The sequence below is a fragment of the Polypterus senegalus genome, chromosome 10 (genome assembly GCF_016835505.1).
Source record: "Polypterus senegalus isolate Bchr_013 chromosome 10, ASM1683550v1, whole genome shotgun sequence".
Classification (NCBI taxonomy): domain Eukaryota; kingdom Metazoa; phylum Chordata; class Cladistia; order Polypteriformes; family Polypteridae; genus Polypterus; species Polypterus senegalus.
The window spans coordinates 79974650-79997126 of record NC_053163.1 but is presented as its reverse complement, the minus strand read 5'-3'; the positions used below and the strand labels follow the sequence as shown (position 1 = coordinate 79997126).

The following is a 22477-nucleotide window of genomic DNA, read 5'->3' as shown; positions in this document are numbered from 1 at the left end:
GCATTTGGTGATATTGTAACTTTTATTTTCAGTTTTCAGCCCTGTTAACCTAACCTCACTTTTGCTGTAAGAATTACAGATAATTGACTACCTTCCAATTAGCCCTGGACTGCTTTCAGATTAATCATGCATTTTATACATACTGAGCCTGGGTCGTTTTTTACTGAGATTTTGTCCTTTCTAATTGAGAATTGACATTTCATGATATGACTGCAAATTATGTTGGGAATTATGAATGGCTGTAAGGTTTTTAAAACCAATGGGGAGTCAACTCCCAAGGTCTTTTTGGTTGTATATACTTAATTTTCAGATGCACATTGATGCATTTCTCTTTTACCTGCTATTTTAAATGAAATTCTCTGTTTTAATGCATTGTTGTTTATCATGTTGCATGTTGGTCATACATGCAAATAACAACTTCATTGTATTCTATACAAGGCAATATTAATTTTATTACTAATGTTATATATGTATCCATCCATTTTTCAGATTCACTCTTTCAGTTACCCAAGTCTAGCAGCATTAATGGACTGGAGACTGAATTAAATACCAGTTCATTCCATGGCAGACAGTACATAATATATACATATATAAATATAAAAGGACCACAGAGCAGTCAAAGGATGAATGTTTGGGGTCCCAAGCAAGAAAACCCCATTAGCTGTTGTTGTTGTTTTAGAAAACAGGTGAAAAGAAGGACTGTGGTATTAGCTTTTTCGTGGTAGCACTTCTAGGAAGTCCTATTTACTTCTGATCATCAGACAGCCTCTGTTTGCTTTTGAGGTCCTGTTTTAAATTTAGATGTTGTATAACAATGGTTAGAGAGGCAGTACAATGCAATTCATGAGGGACTGTGTCATGCTTCTTTTTCTATGTATGTGAAATCAGAAATATAAAGAAAACAGATGGACAATAGACCTCTCCAGACCTTTCCTGAATGCTCCCCTGCATTTCTTTTAAGTTAGTCTCAGCAGACTCAAGTGGATCATCATGCCCTTGACAAAATTTTCCTTTTCTATATATAATCCATTTGATTTTCATTGGAATATTATGGTTTACAAGATGAAAAAGGTCTGAATCGAATGATGTTTGCTGAATTTTCAAAAAGCATTTTTAGACTTGTGATATTTTGACTTTTGATACCATTCTCTCCCTCTCTTTATATATGTGTATATATATATATATATATATATATATATATATATATATATATATATATATATATATATATATATATATATATATATATATAGATAGAGAGAGAAAGAGAGAGAGAGAGAACATACAAATGATAATCTTTAAGTCAGCAGCAGATTCATTGGGAAATGATACTCTACAACATATGAGCTGATGACCATGGACTGAGTATATGAAATTAATACTGAAAGTGTAAAGCTGCGGCAGGAGGTTGTGATGATGTGGGAGCCCTTGAAACTGTCACTGTCGGTAATGTTACTGATGAGCTTAGCAGTGAGGCAACAACATAGCAAGGAGATAGTGAAAAAGTGCAAAGTGGACTTTATTGTCATTTCCACCATATACAAGTATACACATAAACAAAATTGCGAAGTTCAGGGTCCACAGTGTAACAACATGAAGTGCAAATAATCAATTAAAAATAGAATTAAAATTTAAAATTAAAACACAAACAAGACAAGACATTGTGCAAAGACAAGACAAAGAAGTAGCAGCAATACTGACGTGTAGTTAGCAATATGAACATTGATGCAATGTATGGTATTTGCAATCTACTGTACATACATAAAAATAGTCAATAGATATGTAATATAATAAATACATAATAAATAATAGATATACAGTAGCTAATAAAGAAATTATCAGTGTATGATAATAGTTGTTTAAGACACTTGTAAACAATTACAGGTCAGAATGTTTTATAGCATAAGGATATCAAGAGAGTCAAAATACTTAAAGGTCAGTATGAGATTTTCAGTTCTTTTCTACATGCACACTAGTCTTGGCAGGAAAGTGGCTTGCATGTATAAAAGTTCTGCTTTTAGAGGTGGTTGAGGCAGTGTGGAAGATCCCAGGTAGCAGCATGGTGTTAAGGAGTCTGACAGCTTGGGGGTAAAAACTATCCTGCAGCCTGGCAGACCTGGCTCCGATGCTGCAGTATCTTCTCTTGGTTGGCAGAAGTGTGAAAATTCCATGTGAGGGGTGTTAGGGGTCCTGCACAATGCTGCAGGCCTTGTGGACACTGCATTTGTAAAATATGTCCTGTAGTGAAGGGAGAAGTACCCCAATAATGTTCTCTGCTGTCTTCACTATCCTTTGTAGTCGCTTGCGGTTGGATAGGTTGCAATTGCTATACCAGCCAGTGATGCAGCTAGTCAGAACACACTCAATGGTGCCTCTCTGGAACATGATGAGGATGGAAGGGGAAAGACTTTCTCGCTTCAGCCGCCTCAGTAAGTGTAGTCTCTGATGGGCTTTCTTGATTAGTGATAAGGTGTTATGCGTACACGTAAGTTCTTCAGTTATGTGCACACCAAGGAACTAGGTACTCCTAACAGTCTCCACATCTGTTGATGTTGAGTGGGATGTGGGCAGGATGTGATTTTCTGAAATCCACAATTATCTCTTTTGTCTTGTCGAAATTGAGATAGATTGTTGTCTTCACACCATACAGACAGCCGTTCTACCTCATCTCTGTATGCTGTTTCATCATCCCTGCTGCAGTGGACTAAGCACACAGCCCTGCGGCGCTACAGTGCTCAGTGTGATGATGCTGGAAGTGTTGCAGCCCATCCGAACTGACTGGGACCTCTCTGTCAAGAAGTCCAGGATCCAATTGCAGAGGGTGGTGTTTAAGCCCAACCTGCTCAGTTTTACAAACCAGCTTTTGAGGGATGATTGTGTTGAAGGCAGAGCTAAAGTCTATGAATAGCATCCTGACATATGTGTCTTTTTTATCCAGATGTGTCAGGGAGAGGTGAAGGGCAGAGCATATGACATCCTCAGTTGACCTGTTTGAGCGGTATGCAAACTGAAGAGGGTCAAGGGAGGCAGGGAGTTTAGTCTTTATGTGTGAGCACTTCATGATGATTGGCGTGAGTGCAACTGGTCGGTAGTCATTCAAGCATGTCACTGATAACTTCTTCGGCACTGGTATGATGGTGGTCAACTTGAAGCATGCTGGGACTGACGACTGGCTCAGAGATGTGTTGAAGATGTCTGTGAGGACACCAGCCAGTTGACTGGCACATTCTTTGAGTACACGACCAGGTATGTTGTCAGGTCCTGCAGCAATAGTCTCTCATTTTCCACTGCTTGGCCCACTGCAGCTTTATGTAATCCAGCTTGTTGTCCAGCTATCGGACGTTCTCGAGCAGAATGGACGGTATCGCAGATCTGGTGGGGTTAGTTTTTAGCCTTGTGCTAACACTGCTGTGTTTCCCTTGTTTCTGCTTCTGATCGCTGCTCTTGCGTTTCCGCCAGGTCAGATTCTCAGGCAAAGTAAGCAAAGGCTGTGGAGCGTCTCTGTCACCCTGCTGGATATTTCAGCACAGTTTCTTCAGAAATCAAGCAGGATTTGCCACTAATAAATGTATGTCTGCGTACCAGTATCACTTAAATCTACTTCTTTTCTTATACTAGTTGACAAAGATTAACACTAAACACCGCAGACTCAGGAGCTCTGTAAGCTGCTGCCTGCACGGGTGCAGCCATCTTGTCATTTTAAAACATGATTTCAAAAATAAATTATATTTATAAATGGAAAGAACATAAGAACATAAAAATCTGACAAACAAGAGGAGAGCATTCTGTCAATCAAGCCTGTTTGTTTAGCTAATTGTTAATCTGTCCCAATATCTCATCCAGATTGTTCTTAAATGTTGTCAAGGTTTCTGCTTCAAACTGCATATCTTAGTAGTTTGTTCCAACGTCCCCCAAAAAATACCAAAAACAGAAACATAGACCAGTCTGTCCTCCTCCTTGTGCCATCCTTGTGATTAGAAATACAGTGGAACCTCGGTTCACGACCATAATTCATTCCAAAACTCTGGTCGTAAACCGAGTTGGTCGTGAACCGAAGCAATTTCCCCCATAGGATTGTATGTAAATACAATTAATCCGTTCCAGACCGTATGAACTGTATGTAAATATACGTATATTTTTAAAAGATTTTTAAGCACAAATATAGTTAATTATACGATATAATGCACATCTGATATTCAATATTTTTACATTTAGTTTACTAACACCGAGAAAACCTTGAACAACAGAGAAAACTAACATTGCAAGAGTTCGCACTATAGCCTTATGACCCGATCGCTGTAAACACTTTTTTTTAATGAGTTTTAAGCACAGGGAAAAAAATGAACATTTGAAAAGTCCGTAATTTAATAAACCACCAAGAAAAGTAACATTGCCACAATGCACGCTATGAACCGACCACTGTAAACAGAACTGAAAACAAAAACAAGCCTTTTCTACCTTATGCTTTCAGCCTTCCCTCTCTCGCTTGCTTGCTTGCTCGCTCTCTATCTCTCTTTTGTGAGCCTGGAGCGCCTGTGTGTGCTTCTGTCTCGCGGTCCTGTGTGTGTGTCTGTGTGTGCCTCTGTCTCGTGCGCCTGTGCGTGAGTGCGCCTCTGTGTCGTGCGCCTGTGTGTGTGTGTGTCTCGCATGCCTCTGTGTGTGTGTGTGTGTGTGTGTGTCATGCTCTCTCTCTCTTGCTCGCTCGCTGCACAGGAAATGCACAGGGAGAGACTGAACATGTACAAACCGAAAGGGAAACTGGCTTGTTTGTATACTAACTGTGTGGTTGTGAACCGAGGCAAAAGTTTGCCGAACTTTTTGGTCGTAAACCGAGTTGTACGTGTTACGAGACGTTCATTCCACTGTACTTTGAATAGCCAACCATTTCCGTACAAATAAATCAAATGTCTCAACTCTTCACTTGATGTAACACTTCCACATTCTGCCTGGATTCGTAAGAGTCTTCTTTGTAAATTACAATTTCTACAGTTCAAAGGCATGTTATCAGGTCAAGTCATGTTCGTTAATGTTCTTCTATATGATTATTTTACGATTATTATCTCTACCCTATGTTGAAACTGCATTCCAGCCTAGGATGGTTTCTGCTTTGCACTTCTTTCTCCCTTGATCTGTTTGCCTAAGATCAGAAAATGAATAGGCATATATATCAGTCACTCCTAAAATCATGACAATAAATGCTGTACAAACACATGTTGACATTTATCTAATGCTAAATTTTTGTTCAAAATAACCCATGAAAATCGGGATCCCATTAGTGTTACGGTGTTGACTAAACAGTGAAATATTACCCTGGTACTATGGAATATAAACGAAATTAGCTATATAGCATGCTATCACTTAAGATACGTATATTTTAAGTAGGTAAATCATGTCTTATGCAAGTATGCAATCTGCAAATAATAGCTACACAACCTTGCACTTCTGAGCAGCATGACAGAAAACAGCTACTATTCATGAGACAAGTGCACAGACACTGTGTATTAAATTCTAAATCACTATTTGACTAAGTGGATTAATGTAAGTGAACCAATTTTCCAACCTGCCACAGACCAGTGCAGTCGATAGCATGGTATCAGCAATCTCTATCACTCTCTTTGGCATCACGGAGACTGAGGCAAGTGTCAATATCATGTACCTCCTGATTATACCAGTTCTCTTAAAGTCTCTACTGTCTTTTTTGAATCCTCCCTGCCCAACCTGTTAAGAGCACAACATATTCTCACAAACCCAGTTGTAGACACTGAGTGATTTATAACACCAATAAGTGTTTTTAAAACTTAGCTTTAAAAGGGTTAATCAGGGGGTCCCAAAACATTCCCAATTTTGCACTGTAATTTAAACCAATTCTTCAGATATTTTGTAATAACCACCAGTGTAGCTTACAGTAAATATGAACTGAATAAAACATGACTTTTATTAAAAAAACACATACATGCAACTGAATTGAAGAAGTTACTGTAATGGAATTGCTGCTCGTTAAATGATAACATTTGGAAAAATTAAATGTCATTTGATAGTTCCAGGTATAGTCATTTATGTATTGCATTACACACAAATAGCCTGAAGACACATTCCTAGAAATTTCATCATGTCAGCTGATATGGCTTCACCTAAGCAAATCCTGCTTTGGATTAAAAACTCACACTGAATATGAAAAAAGTGACTTTGTAAACCATTTAACATGTGGTTCTTCTTTTATTATGTACATTTTCTCTATATCTTTGATCAATAATACTAAAAGTTTATGTTTACAGCATTTCATATAACTGTATACTGTATGGTTTATTTATTTTTTTATAGCCCTGTCCTTGCACAGTACAAAAACTTGGAAGAAAATGAGGTAAACACAGTATACAAAACATTTTTTTGTTTAAACAGAGCAAAGCTTGATATGCAAAAATAAATCTTCAGGGTTTATCAGGTATCTAAAACTTTAATTCTCTAGTGAACTCCCAATGCACTTGCTGCAAGTACTCGGGGGATTTCTGATCTCTCAGTAATACTGAGCAATACTTTCTCTTGTGGTATCTTCTGAATTTATAGTTGTTTCTTCAAAAAACATCATTCTCACTGATCATCTGCTGAGCGGAAAATATTTTTCAGGTCAGAATAGAATGCGCTTAGTTAAGGTACCAGAATTCTCATTTCAACAACATCCCAGAATTGCCCATGCATAAGGTGCCCAGGTGTATTTGCAGTGTCTTACATATTCTGTAGTTTATTCAGCCTTCATTATGCATATATTGATGATAGTGCTTGGTCTACTTTTGTCTACATGTTTCCAGAAATATGAACCCACTCTGATCTAATTTTATTGCAGCTTACACACCTGTGTGTTTATGGGGGGAGGATGTTGTTTGTTTTTTATATGAGATAAAAAAAAAAGTGAGAAACGGCATCAGTTTACTCTGAAAGAAAAACGAACAATCCTGGAAAAAGCTGATTCCTGAATGAAGAAAAATGATGTGGCGAAAGCATTTTTGACTCATGACTTCATTTTCATCTAATATTTTGTTTTCAGTCTGTATTCGTACCGTATTTCTATTAAAAAAAAATTTTATGTCTAGTTTTCATTCTGTTCATGCATGTATTTCTATTTTCAAAAAAACAATCACATCTAACGTTTCATTTCCATTCTGTTTTTTCATACCAGTATTTCTATTTAAAAAACTACATCTAACGACTCGTTTCCATTCTTTATTTTCATACCTGTATTTCTGTATTAAAAAAGTTACATCTAATGTCTTATTTTCAAATAAAATATTTTTCTCAGTTTAAGAAGCACTGATTTTTTATACAGTTATTGTCAAGCTTTGGTCACAGAGTTGCACAAAAGACAGGAAGATGAGTCCAGGTTTTTATAAGGATAATACAGGTACTTTGTTCCTGTACAGGGAAGGCAGTCTCAAGACTTCACTCAAAATAGGAGCTGTTAAGAGCCCCGGCATGGGTGATCATCCAGCTTTAGCTTCCATCTTCAGATTAGAAGAACAGGAGAGTGTGAGTAAGAGCAGATCAAAGCCTGCTGTTAAATGTTAAACATTGTACAACAAGCACTGTACACGGTAACCCTGATCCTGCAGAGGACAACCAATTGCTTTGCCCTCGGTTTACTGTTTACCAGACACAACAGAGCAGATACAAAACTGTCCTTGCGCCGACTACTGTTAGACATGGCGAATCTCTGGCTACCCCAATCACAATACTATAAATACTTTCCCCATATTCATTAAAACAAAATTTCCCTTGCAAAAAAATATTTCTATGGTCCTGTGAGTTTCGTTATAATCCACCTATATATATATATATCTACCTACCAAATATTGCAAAGACTACATGACATGTGTTTCGCCCTAACTGGTACTTATCATGTCAGTTTTGCGCAATGGTGGCTGCTTCATTTACTTGTTACAGTGCTGATCGGAGTAGTACATGCATAGAGATCTATTCACAATCTGATATTTGGGTGGTTACCTACCAGGTAATGCTTGTCTTTGGTCGGCAGACATCCGCTACACCTTCTCAGTTGTGAGAAGCAAATCATAGACATGCCATACCATGCCTGTCAAATAACACAAAGAGTATGTGACATGTTTCACCCTAATTGAGGACTTTTTCCTTTAATTTTCTCTTGGGGGCAAATAAATTATAATCTAATCTAATTTCGCAATCAGTCTTCATTTTTTTTTCAGGGTTTTCACAATAAAATATTTAAAGTTTCATAAAAGAGCATTCTTTGTCTTCCTATATTTGGGTCAAGCTTTCATCTATCCTGAGTGTCGACTCCTCTACCAGTGACTGGTTTGAACAGGAGTGCGTTTTCCAAAAACAATCAACCTTTGTGAATAAAGAATGAGATAACAATGTACAAAAAGAACAAGTGAGTTCTGTGAGTACTTCATGTAGCCCTTTGTTATTTGACATTTAACAAATGGGTTTAAAGTACTTCTTTGTTAGGTTCTTGCCCAGCGTCTTCATCAAAAAGCAGAATGTTGATAACAGGAACATTTTAATGGCCAAATCTGTATACAGTATATATAAAATGACAAAACGTCCTATGTCAATGCCAGGGGGTGTAATGTTGTCCGGAAACCACCAGAATGATGCGATATCTGATAAACAAATGCAACAAGAAACACAAAGAGAGATGGATGCAAGGGCTAGCACATCAGGTAAACAGAGGTTACTAAATTTATTATATTACTGAAACAAAAGGACTTACCATTGTATCATTGTGCACGTTTTAATAAACAGGCATTTCACTATGTTGTTATATATATTACATTGTCACACCACACATGCGCAAATGTAAAAAAAAAATCAATTACAACGTGCAAAAACCACAAAATAAAGAAATAAACATTTCAACTCATAGGTAAAATTAATTTAACCCATTAGTCAAAAATCTGTAACTGGGCACAAAACTTGCAAAAAAGAACAATGCCAAGCAGTTTTGGGGAAAAAAGCAACACTTCACAAAACTGCAACGGCATGAAAACCAATTTTAGTGTCATACACAGGTACTCCTCACTTTACGACCCAGTTCCGTTCCTACGACTACGTAGTTAAGCAAATTGGTCAATAAGCGAGGAGCTTGCGCCGGGAATATAGGATCGAAACTTTTTATGCATTTTTTCCGTATGCCTTACATACACTTATCTGTCACTTCGTCCCAAGCTGATTTAATGTTTTTAATGCAATCTAAAATACTGTATGATTTCCAAAAATCATGAAGGGTTACTACATCATTTTCTGTTGCAGCTACAGCTTGGGAAAAAGTCGTGCGCAAATAAAACGCTTTGAACGTAGCTATAGCGCCCTGATCCATTAGCTGTAGGATAGCAGTTGTGTTTTTAGGAAGATACACTACCTTTACGTCTGGGTGTAGATCATCAAGATGCTGGGGGTGGCCTGGAACATTATCAAGCAGGAGAATAAATTTAAAAGGAACTCCCATTTCCAAACAATAATGCTGGACTGAGGGTATGAAGCAGTTCAAAAACCAATCTTAAAATAAAGGATGCATCATCCATGCCTTTTTATTTCCACGATAGTAAACAGGCAGACTGTTTTTACTAACGTTCTGTAATGCACGTGGGTTTTTGGAGCGATAGTCCAGGAAAGGCTTTAACTTGAACCCAGTGGCATTCCCTCCCAACAACAACGTGATCCTGTCTTTAAAAGCTTTGAAACCGGGAATTGCCTTAGCTTCTTTGTGCATATAGGACCTTTCAGGTATTTTTTTCCACCAAAGCCCGGTTTCATCCACATTGGATATCTGTTTCGGGCAGTAGCTGCCTTTTTTAATTATTCCATCCAATTTGTCAACAAATTTTTCTGCTGCTTCTACAACTGCGCTTGCCGGCTCACCACTGATTCTCCAATTATGCAGGTTGAATCTCCGCCTAAACTGTTGAAACCATCCATGGCTTGCTGTAAATGATTCTGTTGATTTTTCACCTTCATGTGCCTTCAAAGTCTCAAAGATACTGCGTGCCTTAGCTTGAATTATTAAAAGGCTTATCGGCATATTATTTTGCATCTGGTTGTCAAACCAGATCGCCAATAATTTCAACATCTCTTTAATAAGACCTTTTCGCTGCCTAGTTATTATGGCTTTAAATTCTGTCGATGATTTCACCACCTCTTTCACTCTAACTTTATCCTTTAAAATCGTTGAAATTGTCGAATGTGCCAATTTCAAGTCAAATGCTATTTCTTTAACTGTTTTACCAGCTTTGTAGTCTTGTATGATTTAAATTTTCATTTTTAAGGTTGATAGCTTTCCTTCGTTTCTTAATTTCTCCAGATGATGCCATACTTTTTCTTTTCGTCAACATCTGTACAATTTTGGGGTTACAAATATGTAAAAAAAAAAAACGAGGTTCCACAGTGACTGCTTGTAGGAATGAAACTGACTGAAAAAACTCATAGCAAGCTTATAGTACGCTTAGTGCGCATGTCACCATTCGCCTCTGACCGACACTCAGGATGAGAAAGGGGATTCCTCGAATTGTAGGTCGAAACTCGATTGGTTGTAAGTGCGAGTGGTTGTTAAGCAAATAGGTCGTAAAGTGAGGAGTACCTGTAAGCTATTGTATTATTATTATTATTATTTTATGTACCGATGCCTTTATCCAATTGGTTACCTTTCTTTAGTTTTTCCAAGTGGAGCACAGGCAGGTGAAGTAACTCGCTCATGGCCACACAGTGTTAAAAGCAGGATTTGAACCCACAACATCAGGATTTAATGTGTTCATGGCACAATAGTAATTTGGTCACCGCATACAACAGCCTTGCCGAAACCATGCGCATTATTGATAGTCTGTAGGAATCCACCAGTGGCATAGAAATGGAGAGCAGTCAGAGGCTCAGAGGTCACACTTTTGGTGTGTTCATGCTTACCATTTGTTCTGTACAAGATCTACTCTATAAATATTCAGGACCCGGAAGCGAACCGGGTATTATTATTATTTTATTATTATTATTTTTATTGTTATTATGTTGTCAAAATAAGAATGTAAGTGTGTTTTGTTTGATCTGCTTAATGTAACCTTTATATTTCTGTGACAAAATACCAGTTCAAAGTCCAAATAAAGAACTGCGTTAAATATAACGAGTTGGTCGGTTCATGTGTTAATTTATGAAAGAGATTAAGTGTTACATTAGTTATGAAGGGTTACAGTAAACACTTACTAAATAAGAATGGTCTTAAGTACAAGATAACAAAGTACTTAGCATTATGGAACTTTTGGGAATGCACCTGAGGATGGCTTCCTGTTATACCCAATGCTGCCAGAACAGTCTTCAGAATCACCCTGAATTCAGTAAACCAACACATAACATATAGATTTTTAGTTTATTTACTAAAAGCAAATACCAATCATTATGAAATAAGTTTTTAACAACTCTTTGATGTGTTATTTTGATATGTGTGTCACTAAATCTTTTGGAATCTGTGAGTGAAAGTCAGTCAGTCAGTCATGGGAGTGTTAATTGACAGGCAGACCCTAACTCTAACCCCAACTCTAGGTTATATGAAAGAGACACAGCCACACACCTTGTATCCATACCTCACTACTCCTTATCTGAAAAAGGCAATGCAATTTACCAAATATTACTGCTACAATGAAAACAAAAAAAGACTATTGATTTTATTTAACTTTTTATTTCAAGGAAAAAACAATCTTATTGTTTTGCATTCAAAATTCCCGATTCGAAGATGTACGTGACTAATGCGATTCTTCTGAAAATGATCTATGCATTCAATTTCTAAACCCACTTCCTCCACTTTCCTGATAAAAATCCCAGGAGTGTTGAAAACAGATAGCAGAACCACAGCAAAAATGTAATGTTTCTATTGCTCTTTGGCTTTATAAGGTGATTGTTAAGATTTCAGCTTGTGGACCAAAGAGAGATGAATTCTTATTGAAAGTCTGTTTTCTAATGCCATGTCATCATGTTCCAGATCAGGTGTAGGAGTTCAAGGAGCAGAGATGCAAAGAATGGAGGCCAATGACAATGCAGTAGCCTGTGGGAAAGCAGATGATCAGATGGACAGACCTTGGTTTTTATTTCTGAAGCATTTTTATGTAATGTACACTCACCTAAAGGATTATTAGGACCGCCATACTAATCCGGTGTTTGACCCCCTTTCGCCTTCAGAACTGCCTTAATTCCACGTGGCATTGATTCAACAAGGTGCTGAAAGCATTCTTTAGAAATGTTGGCCCATATTGATAGGATAGCATCTTGCAGTTGATGGAGATTTGTGGGATGCACATCCAGGGCACGAAGCTCCCGTTCCACCACATCCCAAAGATGCTCTATTGGGTTGAGATCTGGTGACTGTGGGGCCATTTTAGTACAGTGAACTCATTGTCATGTTCAAGAAACCAATTTGAAATGATTCGAGCTTTGTGACATGGTGCATTATCCTGCTGGAAGTAGCCATCAGAGGATGGGTACATGGTGGTCATGAAGGGATGGACATGGTCAGAAACAATGCTCAGGTAGCCCGTGGCATTTAAACGATGCCCAATTGGCACTAAGGGGCCTAAAGTGTGCCAAGAAAACATCCCCACACCATTACACCACCACCACCAGCCTGCACAGTGGTAACAAGGCATGATGGATCCATGTTCTCATTCTGTTTACACCAAATTCTGACTACCATTTGAATGTCTCAACAGAAATCGAGACTCATCAGACCAGGCAGACAGTCTTCAACTGTCCAATTTTGGTGAGCTTGTGCAAATTGTAGCCTCTTTTTCCTATTTGTAGTGGAGATGAGTGGTACCCGGTGGGGTCTTCTGCTGTTGTAGCCCATCCGCCTCAAGGTTGTGCGTGTTGTGGCTTCACAAATGCTTTGCTGCATACCTCGGTTGTAACGAGTGGTTATTTCAGTCAAAGTTGCTCTTCTATCAGCTTGAATCAGTTGGCCCATTCTCCTCTGACCTCTAGCATCAACAAGGCATTTTCGCCCACAGGACTGCCGCATACTGGATGTTTTTCCCTTTTCACACCATTCTTTGTAAACCCTAGAAATGGTTGTGCGTGAAAATCCCAGTAACTGAGCAGATTGTGAAATACTCAAACCGGCCCGTCTGGCACCAACAACCATGCCACGCTCCAAATTGCTTAAATCACCTTTCTTTGCCATTCTGACATTCAGTTTGGAGTTCAGGAGATTGTCTTGACCAGGACCACACCCCTAAATGCATTGAAGCAACTGCCATGTGATTGGTTGATGAGATAATTGCATTAATGAGAAATTGAACAGGTGTTCCTAATAATCCTTTAGGTGAGTGTATACTTGAGAATATTTATAGAGTTGAAGTACTGAAGTTCAATGTCTTGAAGTAATAAATGACAACTTGCTTGTCAAGTTTAAGCATGCTGTCAGCATTAACTGATGATCCGAATGATTTAAGTTTTTTAAACAAGATGACAATGTCATTGACCTTTCTTTTTGTAGTCCATGCCACCATTGTTTTACTTTGTTTGGAGTACACATATACTTTCCAGCAAAACACAACCCAAGATAATAGCAAATATTCATGACACTCTGTTGGTTCATATTTTCATTAATGACAAGTTAAACCATTAAGCCATGACCTTTATTTATCCGTGGAAGCAACTGTATTTTGCAGAAACCTTCTGCCTGTATTTAATGAAAACCTATCATAAGTCAATGCATGCTCTATTCACTTATCAGTCTGACAATTACACCTCTGTCTCTCCATATCTTCATAGATAGAGACACAATGTCTCTTCTACCTTTACCTTTAATTTCTTTATCCATCAGGCTATAGCTAAGTAAGTGAAACATACTCCACCACGATACAGACTGGTAAAAAAAGCTTTTGGTTCAAAGTGGTAACACCATTAAGCCTGATGGACATCAACTGATCGACTGGTAACAAATTAAGTAACATCCATCCATTTTCCAACCCGCTGAATCCGAACACAGGGTCACAGGGGTCTGCTGGAGCCAATCCCAGCCAACACAGGACACAAGGCAGGGACCAATCCTGGACAGGGTGCCAGCCCACAGCAGGACACACACAAACACACCAAGCACACACTAGGGCCAATTTAGAATCGCCAATCCACCTAACCTGTATGTCTTTGGATTGTGGGAGGAAACCGGAGCGCCCGGAGGAAACCCATGCAGACATGGGGAGAACATGCAAGCTCCACGCAGGGAGGACCCAGGAGGCGAACTCGGGTCTCCTAACTGCGAGGTAGCAGCGCTACCACTGCGCCACCATGCCGCCCCATTAAGTAACATGCTGTTTATTAAATGGGTTGATCAAATATTTATTACAGTATTTTCAACCACTGTAACCTTTAACTTATGAATACTAATTTGTTTGTAAGAAGAAGAAAAAGTACAACAAAACAAGTTTAGACAATTATTAAGATTAAATCAATGGCAAGCAATTTTTTTCTATGTATGTATACCTTGAATTTGCTGCACTCAGAGGACTCTGCTGAATCAATGCGAAAAAAGTGATGTGTAGGCATACCATGCTGGAGCCTCCCACCGCCTCAGAGATCCCCAATCTCTCTGCAGCACTTGTTGTTTGGGCGTTGCACACCTCATGTCTCGTTCATTAGGTTCTTCATTTGTGTCCAGTGTGTGATGAATGAATGAATGAATTTATAACTATGTTTTCAATGTGTATTTGTGTTTTAAATATTCTGTGTTTTATTTTATGTATTTTTCTTTTAGGTCATTAAAAAAAAAAACAATCTTTAAGTGTTGAAAGAAAGAAAATGTTACGTTGTTGCTTATGTGTATTATGTAGTTAGGCTACGATGGTTGTGTCTGTACTGAACAAATACAGATTTTTTTGTTCTTATTTGCTAAACAATAAGGTATAACAGCAATTTACATTGCATTTATATTGTTTTATGCAAGTACTCTAGAGATAAATGAAAGTATACGGGTGGACAAGTGTAGGTTATATGTAAATACTAAGCTTTTTTATATAAAGGATTTGAGCATCCACGGATTTTGGTATCTGCAGGGAATCTGGAAGCAAAAATAATCACAAACTCCTATGCAGAAAGATGAAATAAACATAATTCAAAACACAAAATTTAAATACTCAAAAACTAAGGTAAAAACAGTAATTAAAAATAGGTCCATTAACTCGGAGAGAAAACCATGAACAAAGAGTTAAATGAAAATGATCCAAACAAAAATGCTTAAAAGTCCAAAAAAGCAGAAAAGCAAGGAATAGGGGACGGACAAAAAGGAAGTCAGACAACAAAAACAGGGAAAGCTAAAGCTTCAGCACAAAGTAGTTGCACATTAGGGGAAAAGGGACTGAAGTAAAACAACAAACAAGAACCAGGAAGATAGCACATCTCTGAATCCATGTAGAATGTGTTATTGGATATATCACCCAGAAATATTCCATTCTGAAAAGTATTATTCCAATAAATTACCTAATTACACAGGAAGGAAAAACCCCAATCCTGGATAAAATTGTTACAGTGTGTTATGCTTTATCAAACATGTGCCCTTCAGTTGTACCTTTTAATTAACTGTATCAATTAATACATAATTAACGCAGTTTGATAGAGGTCTTGCTGATGGTGCGATTACTTTTCACTTAGGATCCTCAGGTTGAATATTTGCTATAAAGCGCATATAAATGATCATGACAATTACTCGCTTCTTGATAGATTTCTGTGTATGTATAGTCTTTGCATGCATGAGAGAGAACCTTAGAGAGAACATAACCAAAAATGTTAAATGCATAATGCTAGTTCACATTTTCATAATATAAAACTTTATTTCATTATATAAAGTCCCAAGCTGTGTTTTATTTAAAAGAAAAACAAGTTTCCTATAGCAAAATTGTAAGCTATTTAGCTTATTTTAATAAAATATAGCAATATATATACTTTGAACCCTTAGACCAGACGTCAGACACCAGATAAACGTCCAATTCCTGACTTTATTAAAGCAGTACAGTGCACAAAGTACTCTTCACTCCACTATATTCATAAACACTAATAAATCACAATAAACTATCCTCCACTCTCCCAGACGCGTTGTCCCCTGCTACCTGACTCAGCTCGTCCGTTCCCTGATCTCTCACAGTCTTTTATAGTCCATGACCCGGAAGTGCTTCTGAGCCCTCAGTCCATGTGATTATCCAGCACTTTCAGGTCAGGTAAAAACTCCTCTTCTTCATCCCGGAAGTACGTCATTTCCCCTGTCGCTGTGACTAAGACGTACTTCCAGGTTATAGGGCAAATAACAGTCCCTGGGCCGCCCTCCAGCGACCCCTGGTGGCCCCAAAGTTATCCAGCAGGGCTGTACAGGAAAACTCCATAGTCCATGATGCCCTGCTGGAATTCGAGGCGTCTCAATGTCACAGGGAGGGCTCCCTCTGGCGGCCTGGGGGTATTGGCCAAAATGAATGGCCGGCCATAGTCCACAGTACTTCCCCACCAGCGAAGAACCATGGTTTGAAGCGGCCAGCCCAGTGAGGGATGTCTTCCTCCAGGGGGTTTCATTGGTTGGGCCTTAGCAACATTCTGAAGACTCCCGGGAGAACCTGGGGGAACATTAAATAAATAAGTCATCTTATCCCCTGCATTCTGAGGACAACTTTGACATACATGGCCTGGCCTGCGGCATTCGTAGCATAGCCACGGTCCCCTTGTTTGTATCCCTCGGCGAGACTGAAAACACCTTGAAACTTCTAGCTCCGCCCTTTTCCCCATTGAGGAGTGTTCACCGGCTGCCCTTGAGCTTTCAGCTCCCTTTTCTTTTTATCAGGAGACCCCTGTGTCATTTTTGGGATGTCCTTTTTGTTGTTTGTTTTTTTCGCTGACACTTTTGGCTTATACAGTACTTCTACTACAAAATGCACAGTATGCGTGTAGATTCTTCACTACTTTCACTGTGCACCAATTGCACAGCATTCTGGGTAATACTATTAAAGAGTTAGGCTCAGTATTACACCAAGGTCACATACAATAATAATAATGAAATTATATTTAAGACACCAACACACTGACACATTTGAAGCTTCATTCTGCATGCGTATTTTGTGTGCTATCTGACATTGGCTGTTACAACTCTGTGATGTTACCCTGGCCTTGTAAAGCATCAACATGGTGGAAAAAAAAGTTAATCTAAACTGGCCACAGCAGATTTTCAGAAAATATTTGTCAAATAAACACCAGCAAACACAGTATATTCTCTGCAAAACTGTTTTGATAAATTTCACTGATCAACACTAGTCACAAGTTCAGTTTTCTGAAGCATCACATTTAATATTTAATAAAGTTTAAAAAAGGTACTTCATATTATTTTTAACGTGTGTTGTTTTTGCACCTCACATTTCTTTGCAAATTCATGAAGAGTTGTTGAATTTACTTAGCCTGTGATAAGTTTCTTGTGACATAATTTTTTATCCCTGTTTTCTGTTTAGGTCTTTTAAACACCTTTGCAGGTTTTCCTAACACTTATATGTACAGTAATTACTTTAAACCTTGCAGCTTTTCTTTTATTTTAGCATCTTTCCTATGCCCTTTTGGGCATATCATGGCCTTTCCTTATAACTTGCAATACACCTTTTATCTGTGTTATTCTGGTTTTACTCTTATAAGTCTCACTTAGTAAATAACACTAGGCTGGTGAGCCTCCAAACATCCACACAACTGTGAAAATAAATCTTTCTATCTTTTTTAATGCAAGTGGTTAGCAATCAGCTGCCACATACAACTAAACTAACAGTTTCTATATATGGACAGTCCAACTTGACTGTCGTCTGCATGCAGGTTACTTCCAACCTTACATCCTGTGCTGCCAGGATAGGATTCACGGAAATAACAACTGGAGTAGGCAAGTTGAACAATATTGTGTTTTGTTATATTGGGAGAATTGCCTGAAGTAAGAGGATGTGTATAACAATATAAAATATATTTGTTCCCTCAATGTACTAAAATTTGGCCATTGGATTTTTAAATCGTTGAAAAAATTACAATGCTTTAAACATTTCAGAGGTCAATTGTGAATGAAAAAACATTATTAACTTATTAACCATGATTCTATTTTTTGTATCAGAAATAGTATTAAAAGAGTCATATGTTTAAGGTACATGATGCAGTTATAAAAAAAAAAACCTCCCTAAATCCCAGTTTGGTAATTGTGTAGTTAACCCTTAAACCGCCAGAACTGGCTATAGTCCGTTCTCAAAGCAATTTGCCAGCACACCAGAGCCGAATATATTCGGCAACGTACATTCATTGAACGCCACAACATGCTGTAGTTGTTTCCCAGTGCAATTTGCCAGCACAATGGAGCTGATCAGTCAGTACTGTACATTCGTTGAGCAGCCAGCTCTTGACCACTGCAGCCCCCTGCAACACCACCACATCACTGTCCCTGGGATTCAGCCGCTGCACTAGACGATCCTGCAAGCATCAGCATTGGCCTCTGTGTGCTTGCATGCAGTCAGTTTAAGTGCAGTTGGCTCTGTGTTTTACTGAATTTCAGCAATGGTGTCAGTTGCACCTTACACATATAATAATATATTGTTGCAGTAGTTTTTTTTTTTTAATAGTTTTTACAGTTCATTGGGAGTGTGTAGAATGATCAGTGTTGCAGTAATTGTAATGCTCTTTGCATGAAAAAAATATGTTTTCCATTAAAATTTCACTTTTTCTTGGTGAATTGTGACGTTTCTTTAAAAAGTACAGCAAAAAAGTATTTGGCGTCCAGGGGTACATTAACCCCCCAAGTAGGTGGCAGTTTAAGGGTTAACATATTCTCCCACTGTCCATTTTCTCTAGGTACTTGAATTTTACTCCTGCTTCACAAAAATGTGGTGCTGGATTAAACCAGCTTCTGTATTTGCCAACTTGATGTATGGGAGTGAATGTGCTCCTTGATAGGCTTCTTGATATGCAGGCACTCTCACAGAGTCGGCTCTAGCACCACTGAGGTCTGCACTTGAAAACAGTGAATTATCAATTACCTAATTAAGCTTATTTAAAATATCCATTACATTATCAGAAAATAATATTGCACATGAAGGAAATCATATTTTCTATAACATTTATAGCATTTGCAAAATGTTTTTGTACAGAAAGTTTTCTACAATAATATATTTACAAGGGAAACAGGCATGTTGGCGGGTTTCTTTTGCTTAAGTTTCACCTATCCTAAAATAGAACACTTGTTTGTTTGTTTTTTTTTATTCTAAATTTTTTTCTCTATTACAGTGTAGGACTCTTTTATAAAAGCTTTTGTGTTTCCTTTGTCATAATTACTTCAGCCTGCCTATGAATTGATTCATTTTGTTGACAAGTTATAAACCACATGGTTTTTTTTTTACTACCAAGAACAACAAAGAGAATTGTCATTTATAGAAAAAAAACTAAAATAAAAATATACAATATAAGACACTTGGTGGTGAAAAAGTTAGTTCTGAATCAAAATACGTGAATAACGTTTTCTACTTCTTTCTGTTTTTCTGTTTATTAAATTTATTGTAGCCCGCAACATTTCCAAGAAGACATCTTTGTTGTGTTTATTTTACACAGATAGCACTCGGTACAAATCTTCTAATTATAGCAATCAATGATCCTGGCTGAATCTAATACATCACCTTTGGTTTAAATGGCAGTTTCCATCCAGTCTTACATCAAAGTGGTGAGAAGAATCTTAATAAACCATTTTTTCCAGCAGCATATTCTTAATCTTATAAAATATAGTTTGACTACTTTTTGCATTTGCTGGAAATTCATATTTTTGTAATGTTTTTCAGATTTAGAATGCTTGACATAACTTTGATACTTATGGCTCTTCTGCTAGTTGTACTGCCCAACATCGGCCTGAGAATTTTATAAATGGTCATGAGAAACCAGGAAATGAACTAAATATATATTAAATGTCTAGATGGACTTTAAATGTGATATGATTATTTATATATAAGAGTTTGAATTAGATTATTTAGATACATTGTCTAATATACTGTATTATGTGATTTTACGTAGTGTACATTATGTATGTCTTGTTTTCATATACCGGTAAATCTTACTGTAGCTGCCGAAATAAGGTATGGTCAAGCACGGGTAAAACGCGTGTCTAAAGAAATCTCACAGTCCAATAGTTCGTTTTGAAAATATTTAGTGTAAGTTAAAAGCAAATCCACACAAGAATAAAAGAAAAATATTTACCAATAGTTCGTACATGCCAAAAGTTTGAAAATAATTTAGTTTACAGTCCAACTCTCCTTCTTGTCAAATAACAAGCAAATAATCCACACAAGAATAAAAGAAAAAATATTTACACACGTAGAATAAAAGGCAATAAAGGGGGAAAATGTACAGTACATGCCAAAAGTTTGGACACACCTCCTCATTCAATGTGTTTTCTTTATTTTCATGACCATTTACAGCACTCCATCACTCTCCTTCTTGGTCAAATAGCCCTTACACAGCCTGGAGGTGTGTTTGGGTATCATTGTCCTGTTGAAAAATAAATGATCGTCCAACTAACCTGACTTCTGCACTGCTGGTCCCAACCCCATTGATAAAGCAAGAAATTCCACTAAATAACCCTGATAAGGCACACCTGTGACGTGAAAACCATTTCAGGTGACTACCTGTTGAAGCTCATCGAGAGAATGCCAAGAGTGTGCAAAGCAGTAATCAGAGCAAAGGGTGGCTATTTTAAAGAAACTAGAATATAAAACATGTTTTCAGTTATTTCACCTTTTTTTGTTAAGTACATAACTCCACGTGTTCATTCATAGTTTTGATGCCTTCAGTGAGAATCTACCAATGTAAATGGTCATGAAAATAAAGAAAACACATTGAATGAGGAGGTGTGTCCAAACTTTTGGCCTGCACTGTATCTTGTCTTAAGCTTAGCTTTTCTTGAGAAACTTTAGTTATTTCTGTACTTAAAAGTTCTTTACATTTTCTTCTCTATTTAAAGATTCTTAAATTCTTATATACTTAAAGATTCTTAGCTTCTTCTTCTGTATGCTTTAAGCATACGGCACAGTACATGAATTAAGTGTTATTTTCTTACATATTCACACGCTCAAAAGATCCGTAAGCTGATTGGCACATAGATATAGACGGTTTAAAACCATATGCCTTCCATTCCTTACTCAAGGCAAAGCTGTCACTAACTGGAGAACATTGTTCACTCAAAGCTGTTAGAAAATGACAGGAAAATACCAACACAATTCTATTCGCGGAGGTTATAGGAACCTCCCATATTTTATGCATTATCATCTAGTAAAATATTCATGAATTTTATAGAACTGGAAAAATGGGTCTTACACTTACAAAAAGAAAAAAATTGTGGTTTATATACTGTAAATGTCTGCCTTTCTATTGACTTATTTTACTTTTGCAGTTTGACAAGTCACACTATTTTACTATGGAAAATCTATTAAAAATAAATAATTACTGCTTCATGACTTTTAGACCACCTCCTATAATGAATGAAAGTGCTACATCGGAAGTATTACATGTTTTGCCCTGCTTAGTGATTAATCTTGGAGGTAGGGCCAAAACGAGCACATATCTGTTAACTTCATTGTTTTCCAGGTTACATTTTAGTTAAAAAATGCGTCTTGCTAGCAAGACCTATTATTATTTGTAATGTTATTTGACAATACTTTTCTTCTGTCTTTGTTTATTTTGTTTTGAAAAGAAAGGCTAAGCAAAAAAGAAGCTATCTCCTCTAATTTATTTTGAGGTGGGAGGATGACAGTGGAGTTGGAAATTGAAATTGAATTGGCCCTGGCCTCGAGTCCTCTTTTTTTATTTATTTATTTATTTTTTTTGCTCAGTTGATATTGCACATCAGATTTTAATGGTCTTGGGAAGATTGATAATAAATCTGAAGTTTTTTCTTGTTTCCTTTTGTTAATCTGGTCTTGAATCATAATAGTGACATTTGGAATGGCTGGTAAAAAATAGACCCCCTTGGAAAAAAACAAAAAGAAAAAACACTGATTTCAGCGCAGTAGTCTTAAAAACATTTTTGGAATGTACTATGTATGGACACTTCCAGAACAAACTGCTTTACTGTTAAATTATTTTATTGTTATCTTATATGCACAGATTTTACCAAACTAATACTTAATTGTCAGCATTATGGGACAGTAGTTAGTGTGGCTGGGCAGCTTCTGCTGTATTATGATTTTCTTCCTACAAAGCAAAAACTTACAGGATAAAGAAATACACTATAAAAAATCATATTATAAATATATATATATATATATATATATACACACACACACACATTCATCCATCCATTATCCAACCTGCTATATCCTAACCAAAGGGTCACGGGGGTCTGCTGGAACCAATCCTAGCCAACACTGGGCACAAGGCAGGAAACAAACCCCGGGCAGGGCGCCAGCCCACCACAGGGCGCACACACACACACACACACACA

At 37.4% G+C, this 22477-nt stretch overlaps 1 pseudogene; it reads right to left on the bottom strand.

The window, feature by feature from the left end:
* Positions 1-9166: 9166 nt before the first annotated feature.
* Positions 9167-22477, bottom strand: part of LOC120538196 — a 38151-nt pseudogene continuing 24840 nt past the window's right edge.